The sequence below is a fragment of the Manis pentadactyla genome, chromosome 13 (assembly GCF_030020395.1).
Source record: "Manis pentadactyla isolate mManPen7 chromosome 13, mManPen7.hap1, whole genome shotgun sequence".
Taxonomy (NCBI): domain Eukaryota; kingdom Metazoa; phylum Chordata; class Mammalia; order Pholidota; family Manidae; genus Manis; species Manis pentadactyla.
Genome location: NC_080031.1, coordinates 83593278 through 83613080, shown reverse-complemented (window position 1 = coordinate 83613080; position 19803 = coordinate 83593278).

Here is a 19803-nt window from a genome sequence, read left to right as displayed (position 1 = left end):
TGAGGGCTACTAGTTCTGCCTTTTGGGAGGTAGTCCCCATCGGCAGGGGAGCTGCCTCCGCTATTTCTGAGGAGGAAAGCACTGCATAGGCCGTCCGCCTGCACCCATTTGAATCCTTGACTGAGCTTCCAACTACGAACAGAGTTCAGTCTGGGTCAGTGAGAGGCGTGTCCTGGAGACCCTCGCGCGTGGGAGTTGAAGGGTTTCCACCAGCTCCGTGCAGGAGTGGCTGGGCGTGGCAGATGAACCGTTGGGAGGAAGGAGGGTGGTTGGGTGTAATGATGGTGACACCTGTAAAGTTAGCTGGGGTGTTCAATAAATAGGAGGTGAAATTCCTGCACTCGTGTTGGGCTGAGAAAGGCCAAGGATTTGTGGCGGAGAAGGTCTTGTAAATGATGAGAAGAGTGTACGGTCATCGCTTGTAGGGAGGTTAGTTTCAGAGATTCCTTGGCGAGGCACGCTGCCGCCGCCAGGGCTCTAAGGCAGGGTTGCCACCTCTTAGCAGTGGGATCCAGTTGTTTTGACAGGAAAGTGACCGGTCGGTGTCCGGGTCCTACTGGCTGGACCAGCACCCCAGTTGCTATTCCCATCTTTTCTGCAGTATATAAGAGAAAAGGTTAGGATTAGGCAGCATGAGTGGGGCTGAGGAAAGGGAGGGCATTATGCAGTTCTTCAAAAGCATGGGTCACTGCTGTGGGAGAGGGGAGTGGCCCAGAGGGCGTTTCTTTAGCAGCAGCATACAAAGGCTTAGCTAATAAGGCAAAGTTAGGGATCCAGTGTTGAAAGAAACCCACCAGCCCGACAAACGACAAGATTGCAGCTCCTGAGGTGGGTGGTAGAAGAGCTCTAATGGAGGCTGTTCTGTTTACCATGAGTGCCTTGGAAGAAGGAGTTAGGGCCACTGCAAGTACGTAACTTGCGGGCTGGATAACTGAGCTTTAGACGGGGAGACTCTACATCCCCGCTGAGCCAGGAAGTTTAGGAGGGAAGCCGTGTCTTGAACAGAGGCCTCCTCTGTGGGGCTACATAGTAGGATATCATCAACATACTGGAGGAGAGTGCTGACCCCCGTGTCGTGATGGGACAGATCTTCCGCCAGAGCCTGTCCGAAAAGGTGAGGACTGTCTTGGAAGCCTTGAGGGAGGACCGTCCAAGTCAGGTGTCTAGTTCGTCAGGTGTCTGGATCCAGCCAGGTAAAGGCAAACAGCAACTGGGATTTGGGGTTAAGAGGGATGGTGAAGAATGCATCCTTAAGGTCTAAAACTGTAAAGTGGGAGGTGTCTGGGGGAACCTGAAACAAGAGAGTATAAGGGTTAGGGGCGACCGGGTGAAGAGGGACTACAGCCTCGTTGATTATCCTCAGGTGTTGAACGAGCTGGTAGGCTCCCAATGGCTTCTTGACTGGAAGGATTGGGGGTGTTACAGGGAGAATTAATTGGTACTAGAAGCCCTTGAGAAAGAAGATGGTTAATGATAAGTTGTATGCCCCTGCGATGGGCCTGGGAAATAGGAAATTGGGGCCTAGAAGGAAAGGAGGATGTGTCTTTGAGGCAGATAAGGACCGGAGCATGATGGCTCACCACTACAGGAGTATAGAGTTGTCCCAGACTATCGGGTTAACGTCGGTTGGCAGTACAGTAGGGTCTGTGGAGGCTTCAGGGCCACAGCTTTTACTGGCTAGGGCGATGAGTGAATTCGGTTGGGGATGACTGAGCGGAAGAGAGATAGAGGCACCAAGCTTGGATGGGAGATCCCTCCCTAACAAAGGGATGGGACAGGACGGAATGACTAGAAATGAGTGGGTAATAGGATAGTCCTCAAGCATGCAGGCTACTGGACCTGTCTCTAGAGGCTTAGAGGGGGTTCCCGTGACACCCACGACCGAGACGTGGGAAGGATGTAAACGCCCGTGAAAGGAAGGTAAAACAGAGTAGGTAGCCCTCGTGCCCACCAAAAAGGAGGTGGACTTACCTGCTACCCACAGCGTGGCCCTGGGCTGGGCAAGGGTGATAGGGCTGTTCGAGTCCTTGCAGCTTCAGTCTTCGAGTAAGTTCAGCAGGTCCGGAGGGGAGTCCCTCAGGGGGGCCTGCCTCCCATGAGGCTCTGTCGCGAGGGGACGACCTTCCCCAACGGGGCACTCTACCTTCCAATGACCTCTCTTACCACAAACTGGGCAAGGTTTAGTCGGCTTGTTGGTCAGGTTGGGGCATGTCTTTTCCCAGTGGCCTTCCTGGCCGCAGCAGAAGCAAGGTCCCAGAGGCTCACGAGCCCTAGACCGGTCTTTGGTGTGTTGAGACCCCTGTCCTGCCGGCCGTAGGGCTGCCGTGAAGGCTCAGGTCTGGGATGCTGTCTTCCTCTCATGTTCTTCATCACGGGTATTCAAGACTTTAAAGGCCATGGTGACCAGGTCACGGAGGGGAGTCTGGGGCTCTTCCTCTGCCTTTTTAAGCTTACGTCTTATGTCTGGGGCTGACTGGGTAATAAAATGAGTAGCCAACACCATGGACCTCAACGGTGAGTTGGGGTCTAGGTGAGTATGTATAAAGAGAGCCTCGCTGGGTTCTCATCAGGCCTCTGAGTAATCTCCCTCAACCTATCATAATTAATGGTGTTTTTCGTCATCTCATTCATACCTGCCAGTAAATACCAGAGCATCCGGTCCCACTGAATTCCCCCATCTTAGTTATTATAGTCCCATTGGGGGTCCGTGAGAGGAACCGCCTCTGTTCCTACCGGCTCAGCCTGATCCACATTATGTGCCTCATTTGCACAATGTCGGGCAGCGGAGGTAACACGGTCATATTCCTCAGAGGTAAGAGTGGAGGTTGAAACAACATGTATGTCATGCCAGGTAAGTTTGTAGGCCTGAGTTAGGTAGTCAAACAATGGTATAAACCGTGGGGTTAGAAGAAAAAGAGCCCAGACATTTCTCAATCTGGGATAAATCTCCTAGGAAGAAAGGGACGTGAACCTGGAGAACCCCTTCTGTCCCCGCAACTTCTCAGAGAGGGGCTACCAGTTGGTCCTTCACATGGGGCGGCCACTGGGCCTTGGATCTGGTGACCGGAGGGCTAGACCAACTGGGTGCTAAGGGTGGCATGGGCACATAAGATGGTGGCGAGGTGGTAGCAGGAAGAGGAGAAGGACAAGCTTGCGGCGACGCCAGAAGAGGAGGATACAAACGGGGAACGGCGGGCGTGGGGAGGGGGGTAGGATCGGGAGAGAGAGGAGGCGGGTCTGTGCTGGGAGGAGTCTTGTCCATGGCTTCTGGAACCGGCGGGCGGGAGGAGCCTGCTCCGGTCAGGGAAGAGGGCGTTGAAGGCAGAAGGAGAGGACGAGCGGGAGGCGCAGACACCGGAAGAGGAGAGGAGCAGGAAGGCGGTGTGTCTGGGAACGAAGGACCTGAAGATGGCAGTGATGCGGGGGAGGACAAAGAGCTTAAAGATGATGGCGGAGAGAACGGGGGTGGGGGGTTGTGAGATAAGAGAGGTGGGAGACCGAGGTCCTCCGGCAGATCTGAAAAAGGAGGAAGGACTGGGCAGAGCAAGAGGCTGGCAATCCTTAACTGGGGACCGGGCCAGGAGAACCTGGGTCGTTGAACACTTAACGCAAAGGTCTGGGCGGGAGCGCAATGTCCAGAAGGCCTGGACGTACGGGACTTCAGACCGTTCCCCAGTTCGGTAACAGAAGTTAGTTAGGTCGGTGAGGAGGCTGAAATCAAAAGTTCCCTCAGGGGGCCGGTGAGATTGATTGTCTAGAGGATACTGGGGCCAAGTCTGAGAAGAGAGTCGGACCAGTTTCCATTTACAGATCTCCTCTGCTATATCTAGGGTCGCCAGATTGGAAATGAAACACCGCAGAGGGGTCTGAGCCTCTGATTTTGAGGACTGGTTCCCCATGTCTGTTGCCCATTTCCTGGAGGCCCTAAACTGGCGAGCTCAGTGTCCCAAACTCGCTCAGGTTAGGAGGAGACAGGGAAGTGCCTGGCACTTCCCCGGACTTCTGGAAGCCCAGATGAGGATGTCTCCTGTATCTCGGGGCCAGAACAGGCTTAATGCTTGGAGAACCTGGACGTAGGTACGATTTTGAAATTAACCGAGCCAGTTGGAGATAGGATTGGGAAATAGACCAGGGGAAAGGAGGGACTCACCGAATCGCCGTCCGAGCAGGCCAAGGTCCCGGATCGGGGAAGGAGGGGTGGGATTTGCCAGTGGCCGGCCGGCCGGCCGGAGTTCCGCACCTTATCTCCGTCCCGGGTTTTGGCACCAGCTGTAAGGTAAAACTGAGCCAAAACGACCAGGCGAGGAGGCTACAAAGAAGCTAAAAGTTTAATAGGATGCAATCCCGGGCGATGTTCGCCGGTCTGATTAGTCACTGGCCGGAGAAATCGCACTTGGCAGGGCAGGCAGCAAGCTTTTTAAAGAAGTTGGGGGCAGGGGGAGCATAGATTTACAGTGGCAAGAGGATTGGCTAGCCTAAGGCACTTTTTCTCAGGTAGAGAGGGGGCGGGGCAACAGCTGGGGATCTTGGCACGTCATCAGGCCGACCGGGGATTTCGGCACGTCATCAGGATGGCGTCTGTTGGTCTCTTTCCCTTATCAGGCCAGGGTTGGGGGCTGCGCTGCCCCCTTTCCCCATTTGGTGGGGACTTGAGCTCATCCGATGTGCTCACCCCTCCCTCCGGGGCCCCCAGCCTTACATTCTAGTCTTTTGGTTATAATGGGTGCCGACTCGATCTGGCTACGTCCGGCTGAGGAAGGGTGGTATGGACGGGGTTAAGGCTGGTGAGAGGCCGGAGAAGGCTTGGAGGGAATGGGTGAAGACTGATGTACCAGAATCTGGTTTGCCGTGACGCGAGATAGTTCAGTCAGGTGTTGTTGTAGGACCTTAAAGATACAAGGAGCTGCTGACAGAAGAACAAATATCACAATTAGTGGGGTTATAATGGGGAGGAGCCAAGGAAGGCGTTGAGACTGCCACCATCCAGGGAATGGGTTTTTAGCTAGGTCTTCTCTGCGTTTTTGAAGATTTTCTTGTAGTTGTTTGATCTTGTCTTTGTGCCTGACTTGTTGGCATAAAAACAACACTCTTCTTTTAGGAACAGGCATATTCCCCCTTCCCCAGCTGTTAGCAAATCTAGGCCTCCCTGGCTTTGGAGGAACATGTCGGCAAGGGAGTCTAGTTGTGTCTGTAAGTCTAAGACCGTGTCTGCCACTTGTATGTCTTCTATTAGTTGTGATGATAGTTGTTTGTAAAAATGCAGCGAGGACCCCAGTCCTGCTGCCCCCGTCCCTACTGCCATGGTGATGCCTAGGCCAACCTTCAACGGTATGACTTCGACTGCCCTCTTCGTCCGTGCAATAGAGGAACCAGTCGGGGATTGGCAGGCTCTGGTTTCCAGGTGCTACTGAGACGGAAGGAAGCAGAAGCACTAGGGTACAGGTTTCAGACCATCCAAGGGGTAAGGCTGGGAAAATGGCAGCTCCACACTGGAAAACTGTCCCATTCAATGGAGGGCAGAGGGTCTGATTGCTGAGGATCACTAGAGTTTTGGAACAGGCATGTGGAGGGTCCCAGCCTATCCCCAGGGAGTCATTTCGGGTGATGCATTGGGCAGCAGGAGAGTTAGAGGATAAAGGAATGGCAGGACGGTGGTGGTGGGGAACAATAAGCATTGGGTAGGCTGTGTATGAGGCATCCAATTTCCAGTAACGGGAACCACTGAGACCCAAGTGAGACCGGATCTCAAACGTAGCCAGCAGTCTTTGACGAGACTGGGGTTTGTGGAATTAAGTAGAGAGTGGGTTTTGCTGAGGTTTGAGAGAAGCCCCGGGTCCACCTGGTAAGGGCCTCGAGGTTGGGGAAGATGGGGTCTTACTACTATTGACCTACTAAATTGTTGGATTAGTTTTTCCATGACCTGTTGAGTATGTTGCTTTTCTGCATAGTCTTGTGTGCCTCCAACATCGGACCTCCCTGTCGGTATCCGGAGGTTCCAGCAGATGTGTTGTGCTTATTTCCCAGGACAGACATACCCAGCATGAGTGCCCAGGCTTTGCCTCGTCTAGTACTGTTGACCAGAAGGCGAGAGACAGACCGAGGCTTGTTCGTAGCAGGCAGCCTGGACGACAGAACGGAAGGATGAACATTGGGCGGGACAAGGGGGTATTTTTTCCCTTGGGGATTTGGTGGAGTTTTTCGTATCCAGCAAACGATGTGGCCGGCTGCTCCTGGGCAGCCAGTTTGGAAATCTCTTAACATTATAGCGGCCCAGTATAATTGGTCTCCCCTTTGACAAGGTATCTTTCGAACGTAGCATGTCCGAGGGACCAGCTGGATTAGTTGGAGCGTACCCAATGTGACGCACATGTTGGCAGACCCAGTTTGCCAGAGCCGGATGGGTCATTGTGGCCAGCACCAGTGCGAGTAAGGTGCAAACAGAGGGTCCCTGTCTCTCTGGAGCTCCACCTATCATGACTGGGTGCTCGTTTGAGCCTGGAGATGTGGTACCACGGGGAGTGTCCTAATAGCTTGGCAGCCGTGGGAGTGGTAAGGATCCCCGTGTATGGTCCCGCCCACCGTGGTTGGAGTGACCGAGGTTGGAGTTCTTTAAGAAGAACTTTGTCTCCCGGCCATAGAACCTCTGTGATTCTTGGATCCGAAGGGGAGGAGGGTTGAGGCAGGAGCTGGTCTGCGTGATCCCTGAGGAGATGTCTCAGGAGTGAGAAGTAAGGTAGGTAGGAGGCCAGAGGGGGTGGACTTGTAGGCAGGCCTGTGTTTAGAAGAAAGCGTCTACCATACATTAACTCAAAGGCACTTAGTCCGGTGGGGTCCCTAGGGGCTACTCGCAATTGGGTGAGAGCAATTGGGAGTAGGTCTGGCCAGGAGGTCTTTGCCTCTATGGAGAATTTGGTAAGTCGATCTTTGAGAAGGCCACTGGCCCTTTCTGCCTTACCTGAGGATTGAGGGTGATACGGTATGTGTAGTTTCCAGGAGATATTTAGAGAGTCAGCCACCAGTTGTGTGACCTTTGACATGAAAGCTGGTCCGTTGTCTGAGTGGAGTGACATCCGGAGGCCAAAACGAGGGATGATGTGTTCCACCAACGTCTTTGCTACTACCGACGCAGTCTCTGGGTCGGTAGGAAAGGCCTCCGTCCAACCTGAAAATGTATCAACCATGACTAGTAAATGTCTGAGCTTCTTATGTGTAGGCATGTTGGTAAAATCAATCTGTCAGTCCTGTCCAGGTAGTGCCCCCTGCAGCTGGTGGAGGACCATACGGCGTTTGAGGGCGCCTTGAGAAGACAACTGATGACAGGTGGTGCAAGCCTTATGTACCTGGTTAATGGTCTTTTGGAGCCCATCTGGGGCAAAGATAGGGGAGAGAAACCTGTACGTAGCGTCCCGACCAATATGGAGGAATTGGTGGACTGTAGAAACGATTTCTCTGGCTTGGGCCTGGGGAAGGGCTATCCTGTCTTTAAGATGTATCCATCCCTGTTGTCCAGTTATTCTACCCTGGTCTAAAAGTTGTTGTTTTTCCTCTTTGGAATAATTAAGAGTTAAAGAGGGGGAGAGAAACAATTCTGGGGAATAATCAGAACCCGAGGTTAGTTGTCGGGCAGTGGCATCGGCTAGAGCATTTCCCTTAGTGACTGGGTCAGTACCTGTCTGGTGTCCCCGGCAATGAACAATAGCCACCTCTTGGGTCCCAGTAAGGCCTGGAGTAACTGATGAATTGTTTCACCATTTACAATCGGGGTCCCTCGGGTAGTGAGGAATCCCCTTTCCTTCCAGATCGCTGCATGGCTGTGTGCGATTAGGAAAGCACACTTTGAGCCGGTGTAAATGGTTACCCTAAGACCCGCCACCAACAGTAAGGCTTGGGTGAGGGCTACTAGTTCTGCCTTTTGGGAGGTAGTCCCCATCGGCAGGGGAGCTGCCTCCGCTATTTCTGAGGAGGAAAGCACTGCATAGGCCGTCCGCCTGCACCCATTTGAATCCTTGACTGAGCTTCCAACTACGAACAGAGTTCAGTCTGGGTCAGTGAGAGGCGTGTCCTGGAGACCCTCGCGCGTGGGAGTTGAAGGGTTTCCACCAGCTCCGTGCAGGAGTGGCTGGGCGTGGCAGATGAACCGTTGGGAGGAAGGAGGGTGGTTGGGTGTAATGATGGTGACACCTGTAAAGTTAGCTGGGGTGTTCAATAAATAGGAGGTGAAATTCCTGCACTCGTGTTGGGCTGAGAAAGGCCAAGGATTTGTGGCGGAGAAGGTCTTGTAAATGATGAGAAGAGTGTACGGTCATCGCTTGTAGGGAGGTTAGTTTCAGAGATTCCTTGGCGAGGCACGCTGCCGCCGCCAGGGCTCTAAGGCAGGGTTGCCACCTCTTAGCAGTGGGATCCAGTTGTTTTGACAGGAAAGTGACCGGTCGGTGTCCGGGTCCTACTGGCTGGACCAGCACCCCAGTTGCTATTCCCATCTTTTCTGCAGTATATAAGAGAAAAGGTTAGGATTAGGCAGCATGAGTGGGGCTGAGGAAAGGGAGGGCATTATGCAGTTCTTCAAAAGCATGGGTCACTGCTGTGGGAGAGGGGAGTGGCCCAGAGGGCGTTTCTTTAGCAGCAGCATACAAAGGCTTAGCTAATAAGGCAAAGTTAGGGATCCAGTGTTGAAAGAAACCCACCAGCCCGAAAAACGACAAGATTGCAGCTCCTGAGGTGGGTGGTAGAAGAGCTCTAATGGAGGCTGTTCTGTTTACCATGAGTGCCTTGGAAGAAGGAGTTAGGGCCACTGCAAGTACGTAACTTGCGGGCTGGATAACTGAGCTTTAGACGGGGAGACTCTACATCCCCGCTGAGCCAGGAAGTTTAGGAGGGAAGCCGTGTCTTGAACAGAGGCCTCCTCTGTGGGGCTGCATAGTAGGATATCATCAACATACTGGAGGAGAGTGCTGACCCCCGTGTCGTGATGGGACAGATCTTCCGCCAGAGCCTGTCCGAAAAGGTGAGGACTGTCTTGGAAGCCTTGAGGGAGGACCGTCCAAGTCAGGTGTCTAGTTCGTCAGGTGTCTGGATCCAGCCAGGTAAAGGCAAACAGCAACTGGGATTTGGGGTTAAGAGGGATGGTGAAGAATGCATCCTTAAGGTCTAAAACTGTAAAGTGGGAGGTGTCTGGGGGAACCTGAAACAAGAGAGTATAAGGGTTAGGGGCGACCGGGTGAAGAGGGACTACAGCCTCGTTGATTATCCTCAGGTGTTGAACGAGCTGGTAGGCTCCCAATGGCTTCTTGACTGGAAGGATTGGGGGTGTTACAGGGAGAATTAATTGGTACTAGAAGCCCTTGAGAAAGAAGATGGTTAATGATAAGTTGTATGCCCCTGCGATGGGCCTGGGAAATAGGAAATTGGGGCCTAGAAGGAAAGGAGGATGTGTCTTTGAGGCAGATAAGGACCGGAGCATGATGGCTCACCACTACAGGAGTATAGAGTTGTCCCAGACTATCGGGTTAACGTCGGTTGGCAGTACAGTAGGGTCTGTGGAGGCTTCAGGGCCACAGCTTTTACTGGCTAGGGCGATGAGTGAATTCGGTTGGGGATGACTGAGCGGAAGGGAGATAGAGGCACCAAGCTTGGATGGGAGATCCCTCCCTAACAAAGGGATGGGACAGGACGGAATGACTAGAAATGAGTGGGTAATAGGATAGTCCTCAAGCATGCAGGCTACTGGACCTGTCTCTAGAGGCTTAGAGGGGGTTCCCGTGACACCCACGACCGAGACGTGGGAAGGATGTAAACGCCCGTGAAAGGAAGGTAAAACAGAGTAGGTAGCCCTCGTGCCCACCAAAAAGGAGGTGGACTTACCTGCTACCCACAGCGTGGCCCTGGGCTGGGCAAGGGTGATAGGGCTGTTCGAGTCCTTGCAGCTTCAGTCTTCGAGTAAGTTCAGCAGGTCCGGAGGGGAGTCCCTCAGGGGGGCCTGCCTCCCATGAGGCTCTGTCGCGAGGGGACGACCTTCCCCAACGGGGCACTCTACCTTCCAATGACCTCTCTTACCACAAACTGGGCAAGGTTTAGTCGGCTTGTTGGTCAGGTTGGGGCATGTCTTTTCCCAGTGGCCTTCCTGGCCGCAGCAGAAGCAAGGTCCCAGAGGCTCACGAGCCCTAGACCGGTCTTTGGTGTGTTGAGACCCCTGTCCTGCCGGCCGTAGGGCTGCCGTGAAGGCTCAGGTCTGGGATGCTGTCTTCCTCTCATGTTCTTCATCACGGGTATTCAAGACTTTAAAGGCCATGGTGACCAGGTCACGGAGGGGAGTCTGGGGCTCTTCCTCTGCCTTTTTAAGCTTACGTCTTATGTCTGGGGCTGACTGGGTAATAAAATGAGTAGCCAACACCATGGACCTCAACGGTGAGTTGGGGTCTAGGTGAGTATGTATAAAGAGAGCCTCGCTGGGTTCTCATCAGGCCTCTGAGTAATCTCCCTCAACCTATCATAATTAATGGTGTTTTTCGTCATCTCATTCATACCTGCCAGTAAATACCAGAGCATCCGGTCCCACTGAATTCCCCCATCTTAGTTATTATAGTCCCATTGGGGGTCCGTGAGAGGAACCGCCTCTGTTCCTACCGGCTCAGCCTGATCCACATTATGTGCCTCATTTGCACAGTGTCGGGCAGCGGAGGTAACACGGTCATATTCCTCAGAGGTAAGAGTGGAGGTTGAAACAACATGTATGTCATGCCAGGTAAGTTTGTAGGCCTGAGTTAGGTAGTCAAACAATGGTATAAACCGTGGGGTTAGAAGAAAAAGAGCCCAGACATTTCTCAATCTGGGATAAATCTCCTAGGAAGAAAGGGACGTGAACCTGGAGAACCCCTTCTGTCCCCGCAACTTCTCAGAGAGGGGCTACCAGTTGGTCCTTCACATGGGGCGGCCACTGGGCCTTGGATCTGGTGACCGGAGGGCTAGACCAACTGGGTGCTAAGGGTGGCATGGGCACATAAGATGGTGGCGAGGTGGTAGCAGGAAGAGGAGAAGGACAAGCTTGCGGCGACGCCAGAAGAGGAGGATACAAACGGGGAACGGCGGGCGTGGGGAGGGGGGTAGGATCGGGAGAGAGAGGAGGCGGGTCTGTGCTGGGAGGAGTCTTGTCCATGGCTTCTGGAACCGGCGGGCGGGAGGAGCCTGCTCCGGTCAGGGAAGAGGGCGTTGAAGGCAGAAGGAGAGGACGAGCGGGAGGCGCAGACACCGGAAGAGGAGAGGAGCAGGAAGGCGGTGTGTCTGGGAACGAAGGACCTGAAGATGGCAGTGATGCGGGGGAGGACAAAGAGCTTAAAGATGATGGCGGAGAGAACGGGGGTGGGGGGTTGTGAGATAAGAGAGGTGGGAGACCGAGGTCCTCCGGCAGATCTGAAAAAGGAGGAAGGACTGGGCAGAGCAAGAGGCTGGCAATCCTTAACTGGGGACCGGGCCAGGAGAACCTGGGTCGTTGAACACTTAACGCAAAGGTCTGGGCGGGAGCGCAATGTCCAGAAGGCCTGGACGTACGGGACTTCAGACCGTTCCCCAGTTCGGTAACAGAAGTTAGTTAGGTCGGTGAGGAGGCTGAAATCAAAAGTTCCCTCAGGGGGCCGGTGAGATTGATTGTCTAGAGGATACTGGGGCCAAGTCTGAGAAGAGAGTCGGACCAGTTTCCATTTACAGATCTCCTCTGCTATATCTAGGGTCGCCAGATTGGAAATGAAACACCGCAGAGGGGTCTGAGCCTCTGATTTTGAGGACTGGTTCCCCATGTCTGTTGCCCATTTCCTGGAGGCCCTAAACTGGCGAGCTCAGTGTCCCAAACTCGCTCAGGTTAGGAGGAGACAGGGAAGTGCCTGGCACTTCCCCGGACTTCTGGAAGCCCAGATGAGGATGTCTCCTGTATCTCGGGGCCAGAACAGGCTTAATGCTTGGAGAACCTGGACGTAGGTACGATTTTGAAATTAACCAAGCCAGTTGGAGATAGGATTGGGAAATAGACCAGGGGAAAGGAGGGACTCACCGAATCGCCGTCCGAGCAGGCCAAGGTCCCGGATCGGGGAAGGAGGGGTGGGATTTGCCAGTGGCCGGCCGGCCGGCCGGAGTTCCGCACCTTATCTCCGTCCCGGGTTTTGGCACCAGCTGTAAGGTAAAACTGAGCCAAAACGACCAGGCGAGGAGGCTACAAAGAAGCTAAAAGTTTAATAGGATGCAATCCCGGGCGATGTTCGCCGGTCTGATTAGTCACTGGCCGGAGAAATCGCACTTGGCAGGGCAGGCAGCAAGCTTTTTAAAGAAGTTGGGGGCAGGGGGAGCATAGATTTACAGTGGCAAGAGGATTGGCTAGCCTAAGGCACTTTTTCTCAGGTAGAGAGGGGGCGGGGCAACAGCTGGGGATCTTGGCACGTCATCAGGCCGACCGGGGATTTCGGCACGTCATCAGGATGGCGTCTGTTGGTCTCTTTCCCTTATCAGGCCAGGGTTGGGGGCTGCGCTGCCCCCTTTCCCCATTTGGTGGGGACTTGAGCTCATCCGATGTGCTCACCCCTCCCTCCGGGGCCCCCAGCCTTACATTCTAGTCTTTTGGTTATAATGGGTGCCGACTCGATCTGGCTACGTCCGGCTGAGGAAGGGTGGTATGGACGGGGTTAAGGCTGGTGAGAGGCCGGAGAAGGCTTGGAGGGAATGGGTGAAGACTGATGTACCAGAATCTGGTTTGCCGTGACGCGAGATAGTTCAGTCAGGTGTTGTTGTAGGACCTTAAAGATACAAGGAGCTGCTGACAGAAGAACAAATATCACAATTAGTGGGGTTATAATGGGGAGGAGCCAAGGAAGGCGTTGAGACTGCCACCATCCAGGGAATGGGTTTTTAGCTAGGTCTTCTCTGCGTTTTTGAAGATTTTCTTGTAGTTGTTTGATCTTGTCTTTGTGCCTGACTTGTTGGCATAAAAACAACACTCTTCTTTTAGGAACAGGCATATTCCCCCTTCCCCAGCTGTTAGCAAATCTAGGCCTCCCTGGCTTTGGAGGAACATGTCGGCAAGGGAGTCTAGTTGTGTCTGTAAGTCTAAGACCGTGTCTGCCACTTGTATGTCTTCTATTAGTTGTGATGATAGTTGTTTGTAAAAATGCAGCGAGGACCCCAGTCCTGCTGCCCCCGTCCCTACTGCCATGGTGATGCCTAGGCCAACCTTCAACAGTATGACTTCGACTGCCCTCTTCGTCCGTGCAATAGAGGAACCAGTCGGGGATTGGCAGGCTCTGGTTTCCAGGTGCTACTGAGACGGAAGGAAGCAGAAGCACTAGGGTACAGGTTTCAGACCATCCAAGGGGTAAGGCTGGGAAAATGGCAGCTCCACACTGGAAAACTGTCCCATTCAATGGAGGGCAGAGGGTCTGATTGCTGAGGATCACTAGAGTTTTGGAACAGGCATGTGGAGGGTCCCAGCCTATCCCCAGGGAGTCATTTCGGGTGATGCATTGGGCAGCAGGAGAGTTAGAGGATAAAGGAATGGCAGGACGGTGGTGGTGGGGAACAATAAGCATTGGGTAGGCTGTGTATGAGGCATCCAATTTCCAGTAACGGGAACCACTGAGACCCAAGTGAGACCGGATCTCAAACGTAGCCAGCAGTCTTTGACGAGACTGGGGTTTGTGGAATTAAGTAGAGAGTGGGTTTTGCTGAGGTTTGAGAGAAGCCCCGGGTCCACCTGGTAAGGGCCTCGAGGTTGGGGAAGATGGGGTCTTACTACTATTGACCTACTAAATTGTTGGATTAGTTTTTCCATGACCTGTTGAGTATGTTGCTTTTCTGCATAGTCTTGTGCGCCTCCAACATCGGACCTCCCTGTCGGTATCCGGAGGTTCCAGCAGATGTGTTGTGCTTATTTCCCAGGACAGACATACCCAGCATGAGTGCCCAGGCTTTGCCTCGTCTAGTACTGTTGACCAGAAGGCGAGAGACAGACCGAGGCTTGTTCGTAGCAGGCAGCCTGGACGACAGAACGGAAGGATGAACATTGGGCGGGACAAGGGGGTATTTTTTCCCTTGGGGATTTGGTGGAGTTTTTCGTATCCAGCAAACGATGTGGCCGGCTGCTCCTGGGCAGCCAGTTTGGAAATCTCTTAACATTATAGCGGCCCAGTATAATTGGTCTCCCCTTTGACAAGGTATCTTTCGAACGTAGCATGTCCGAGGGACCAGCTGGATTAGTTGGAGCGTACCCAATGTGACGCACATGTTGGCAGACCCAGTTTGCCAGAGCCGGATGGGTCATTGTGGCCAGCACCAGTGCGAGTAAGGTGCAAACAGAGGGTCCCTGTCTCTCTGGAGCTCCACCTATCATGACTGGGTGCTCGTTTGAGCCTGGAGATGTGGTACCACGGGGAGTGTCCTAATAGCTTGGCAGCCGTGGGAGTGGTAAGGATCCCCGTGTATGGTCCCGCCCACCGTGGTTGGAGTGACCGAGGTTGGAGTTCTTTAAGAAGAACTTTGTCTCCCGGCCATAGAACCTCTGTGATTCTTGGATCCGAAGGGGAGGAGGGTTGAGGCAGGAGCTGGTCTGCGTGATCCCTGAGGAGATGTCTCAGGAGTGAGAAGTAAGGTAGGTAGGAGGCCAGAGGGGGTGGACTTGTAGGCAGGCCTGTGTTTAGAAGAAAGCGTCTACCATACATTAACTCAAAGGCACTTAGTCCGGTGGGGTCTCTAGGGGCTACTCGCAATTGGGTGAGAGCAATTGGGAGTAGGTCTGGCCAGGAGGTCTTTGCCTCTATGGAGAATTTGGTAAGTCGATCTTTGAGAAGGCCACTGGCCCTTTCTGCCTTACCTGAGGATTGAGGGTGATACGGTATGTGTAGTTTCCAGGAGATATTTAGAGAGTCAGCCACCAGTTGTGTGACCTTTGACATGAAAGCTGGTCCGTTGTCTGAGTGGAGTGACATCCGGAGGCCAAAACGAGGGATGATGTGTTCCACCAACGTCTTTGCTACTACCGACGCAGTCTCTGGGTCGGTAGGAAAGGCCTCCGTCCAACCTGAAAATGTATCAACCATGACTAGTAAATGTCTGAGCTTCTTATGTCTAGGCATGTTGGTAAAATCAATCTGTCAGTCCTGTCCAGGTAGTGCCCCCTGCAGCTGGTGGAGGACCATACGGCGTTTGAGGGCGCCTTGAGAAGACAACTGATGACAGGTGGTGCAAGCCTTATGTACCTGGTTAATGGTCTTTTGGAGCCCATCTGGGGCAAAGATAGGGGAGAGAAACCTGTACGTAGCGTCCCGACCAATATGGAGGAATTGGTGGACTGTAGAAACGATTTCTCTGGCTTGGGCCTGGGGAAGGGCTATCCTGTCTTTAAGATGTATCCATCCCTGTTGTCCAGTTATTCTACCCTGGTCTAAAAGTTGTTGTTTTTCCTCTTTGGAATAATTAAGAGTTAAAGAGGGGGAGAGAAACAATTCTGGGGAATAATCAGAACCCGAGGTTAGTTGTCGGGCAGTGGCATCGGCTAGAGCATTTCCCTTAGTGACTGGGTCAGTACCTGTCTGGTGTCCCCGGCAATGAACAATAGCCACCTCTTGGGTCCCAGTAAGGCCTGGAGTAACTGATGAATTGTTTCACCATTTACAATCGGGGTCCCTCGGGTAGTGAGGAATCCCCTTTCCTTCCAGATCGCTGCATGGCTGTGTGCGATTAGGAAAGCACACTTTGAGCCGGTGTAAATGGTTACCCTAAGACCCGCCACCAACAGTAAGGCTTGGGTGAGGGCTACTAGTTCTGCCTTTTGGGAGGTAGTCCCCATCGGCAGGGGAGCTGCCTCCGCTATTTCTGAGGAGGAAAGCACTGCATAGGCCGTCCGCCTGCACCCATTTGAATCCTTGACTGAGCTTCCAACTACGAACAGAGTTCAGTCTGGGTCAGTGAGAGGCGTGTCCTGGAGACCCTCGCGCGTGGGAGTTGAAGGGTTTCCACCAGCTCCGTGCAGGAGTGGCTGGGCGTGGCAGATGAACCGTTGGGAGGAAGGAGGGTGGTTGGGTGTAATGATGGTGACACCTGTAAAGTTAGCTGGGGTGTTCAATAAATAGGAGGTGAAATTCCTGCACTCGTGTTGGGCTGAGAAAGGCCAAGGATTTGTGGCGGAGAAGGTCTTGTAAATGATGAGAAGAGTGTACGGTCATCGCTTGTAGGGAGGTTAGTTTCAGAGATTCCTTGGCGAGGCACGCTGCCGCCGCCAGGGCTCTAAGGCAGGGTTGCCACCTCTTAGCAGTGGGATCCAGTTGTTTTGACAGGAAAGTGACCGGTCGGTGTCCGGGTCCTACTGGCTGGACCAGCACCCCAGTTGCTATTCCCATCTTTTCTGCAGTATATAAGAGAAAAGGTTAGGATTAGGCAGCATGAGTGGGGCTGAGGAAAGGGAGGGCATTATGCAGTTCTTCAAAAGCATGGGTCACTGCTGTGGGAGAGGGGAGTGGCCCAGAGGGCGTTTCTTTAGCAGCAGCATACAAAGGCTTAGCTAATAAGGCAAAGTTAGGGATCCAGTGTTGAAAGAAACCCACCAGCCCGAAAAACGACAAGATTGCAGCTCCTGAGGTGGGTGGTAGAAGAGCTCTAATGGAGGCTGTTCTGTTTACCATGAGTGCCTTGGAAGAAGGAGTTAGGGCCACTGCAAGTACGTAACTTGCGGGCTGGATAACTGAGCTTTAGACGGGGAGACTCTACATCCCCGCTGAGCCAGGAAGTTTAGGAGGGAAGCCGTGTCTTGAACAGAGGCCTCCTCTGTGGGGCTGCATAGTAGGATATCATCAACATACTGGAGGAGAGTGCTGACCCCCGTGTCGTGATGGGACAGATCTTCCGCCAGAGCCTGTCCGAAAAGGTGAGGACTGTCTTGGAAGCCTTGAGGGAGGACCGTCCAAGTCAGGTGTCTAGTTCGTCAGGTGTCTGGATCCAGCCAGGTAAAGGCAAACAGCAACTGGGATTTGGGGTTAAGAGGGATGGTGAAGAATGCATCCTTAAGGTCTAAAACTGTAAAGTGGGAGGTGTCTGGGGGAACCTGAAACAAGAGAGTATAAGGGTTAGGGGCGACCGGGTGAAGAGGGACTACAGCCTCGTTGATTATCCTCAGGTGTTGAACGAGCTGGTAGGCTCCCAATGGCTTCTTGACTGGAAGGATTGGGGGTGTTACAGGGAGAATTAATTGGTACTAGAAGCCCTTGAGAAAGAAGATGGTTAATGATAAGTTGTATGCCCCTGCGATGGGCCTGGGAAATAGGAAATTGGGGCCTAGAAGGAAAGGAGGATGTGTCTTTGAGGCAGATAAGGACCGGAGCATGATGGCTCACCACTACAGGAGTATAGAGTTGTCCCAGACTATCGGGTTAACGTCGGTTGGCAGTACAGTAGGGTCTGTGGAGGCTTCAGGGCCACAGCTTTTACTGGCTAGGGCGATGAGTGAATTCGGTTGGGGATGACTGAGCGGAAGAGAGATAGAGGCACCAAGCTTGGATGGGAGATCCCTCCCTAACAAAGGGATGGGACAGGACGGAATGACTAGAAATGAGTGGGTAATAGGATAGTCCTCAAGCATGCAGGCTACTGGACCTGTCTCTAGAGGCTTAGAGGGGGTTCCCGTGACACCCACGACCGAGACGTGGGAAGGATGTAAACGCCCGTGAAAGGAAGGTAAAACAGAGTAGGTAGCCCTCGTGCCCACCAAAAAGGAGGTGGACTTACCTGCTACCCACAGCGTGGCCCTGGGCTGGGCAAGGGTGATAGGGCTGTTCGAGTCCTTGCAGCTTCAGTCTTCGAGTAAGTTCAGCAGGTCCGGAGGGGAGTCCCTCAGGGGGGCCTGCCTCCCATGAGGCTCTGTCGCGAGGGGACGACCTTCCCCAACGGGGCACTCTACCTTCCAATGACCTCTCTTACCACAAACTGGGCAAGGTTTAGTCGGCTTGTTGGTCAGGTTGGGGCATGTCTTTTCCCAGTGGCCTTCCTGGCCGCAGCAGAAGCAAGGTCCCAGAGGCTCACGAGCCCTAGACCGGTCTTTGGTGTGTTGAGACCCCTGTCCTGCCGGCCGTAGGGCTGCCGTGAAGGCTCAGGTCTGGGATGCTGTCTTCCTCTCATGTTCTTCATCACGGGTATTCAAGACTTTAAAGGCCATGGTGACCAGGTCACGGAGGGGAGTCTGGGGCTCTTCCTCTGCCTTTTTAAGCTTACGTCTTATGTCTGGGGCTGACTGGGTAATAAAATGAGTAGCCAACACCATGGACCTCAACGGTGAGTTGGGGTCTAGGTGAGTATGTATAAAGAGAGCCTCGCTGGGTTCTCATCAGGCCTCTGAGTAATCTCCCTCAACCTATCATAATTAATGGTGTTTTTCGTCATCTCATTCATACCTGCCAGTAAATACCAGAGCATCCGGTCCCACTGAATTCCCCCATCTTAGTTATTATAGTCCCATTGGGGGTCCGTGAGAGGAACCGCCTCTGTTCCTACCGGCTCAGCCTGATCCACATTATGTGCCTCATTTGCACAGTGTCGGGCAGCGGAGGTAACACGGTCATATTCCTCAGAGGTAAGAGTGGAGGTTGAAACAACATGTATGTCATGCCAGGTAAGTTTGTAGGCCTGAGTTAGGTAGTCAAACAATGGTATAAACCGTGGGGTTAGAAGAAAAAGAGCCCAGACATTTCTCAATCTGGGATAAATCTCCTAGGAAGAAAGGGACGTGAACCTGGAGAACCCCTTCTGTCCCCGCAACTTCTCAGAGAGGGGCTACCAGTTGGTCCTTCACATGGGGCGGCCACTGGGCCTTGGATCTGGTGACCGGAGGGCTAGACCAACTGGGTGCTAAGGGTGGCATGGGCACATAAGATGGTGGCGAGGTGGTAGCAGGAAGAGGAGAAGGACAAGCTTGCGGCGACGCCAGAAGAGGAGGATACAAACGGGGAACGGCGGGCGTGGGGAGGGGGGTAGGATCGGGAGAGAGAGGAGGCGGGTCTGTGCTGGGAGGAGTCTTGTCCATGGCTTCTGGAACCGGCGGGCGGGAGGAGCCTGCTCCGGTCAGGGAAGAGGGCGTTGAAGGCAGAAGGAGAGGACGAGCGGGAGGCGCAGACACCGGAAGAGGAGAGGAGCAGGAAGGCGGTGTGTCTGGGAACGAAGGACCTGAAGATGGCAGTGATGCGGGGGAGGACAAAGAGCTTAAAGATGATGGCGGAGAGAACGGGGGTGGGGGGTTGTGAGATAAGAGAGGTGGGAGACCGAGGTCCTCCGGCAGATCTGAAAAAGGAGGAAGGACTGGGCAGAGCAAGAGGCTGGCAATCCTTAACTGGGGACCGGGCCAGGAGAACCTGGGTCGTTGAACACTTAACGCAAAGGTCTGGGCGGGAGCGCAATGTCCAGAAGGCCTGGACGTACGGGACTTCAGACCGTTCCCCAGTTCGGTAACAGAAGTTAGTTAGGTCGGTGAGGAGGCTGAAATCAAAAGTTCCCTCAGGGGGCCGGTGAGATTGATTGTCTAGAGGATACTGGGGCCAAGTCTGAGAAGAGAGTCGGACCAGTTTCCATTTACAGATCTCCTCTGCTATATCTAGGGTCGCCAGATTGGAAATGAAACACCGCAGAGGGGTCTGAGCCTCTGATTTTGAGGACTGGTTCCCCATGTCTGTTGCCCATTTCCTGGAGGCCCTAAACTGGCGAGCTCAGTGTCCCAAACTCGCTCAGGTTAGGAGGAGACAGGGAAGTGCCTGGCACTTCCCCGGACTTCTGGAAGCCCAGATGAGGATG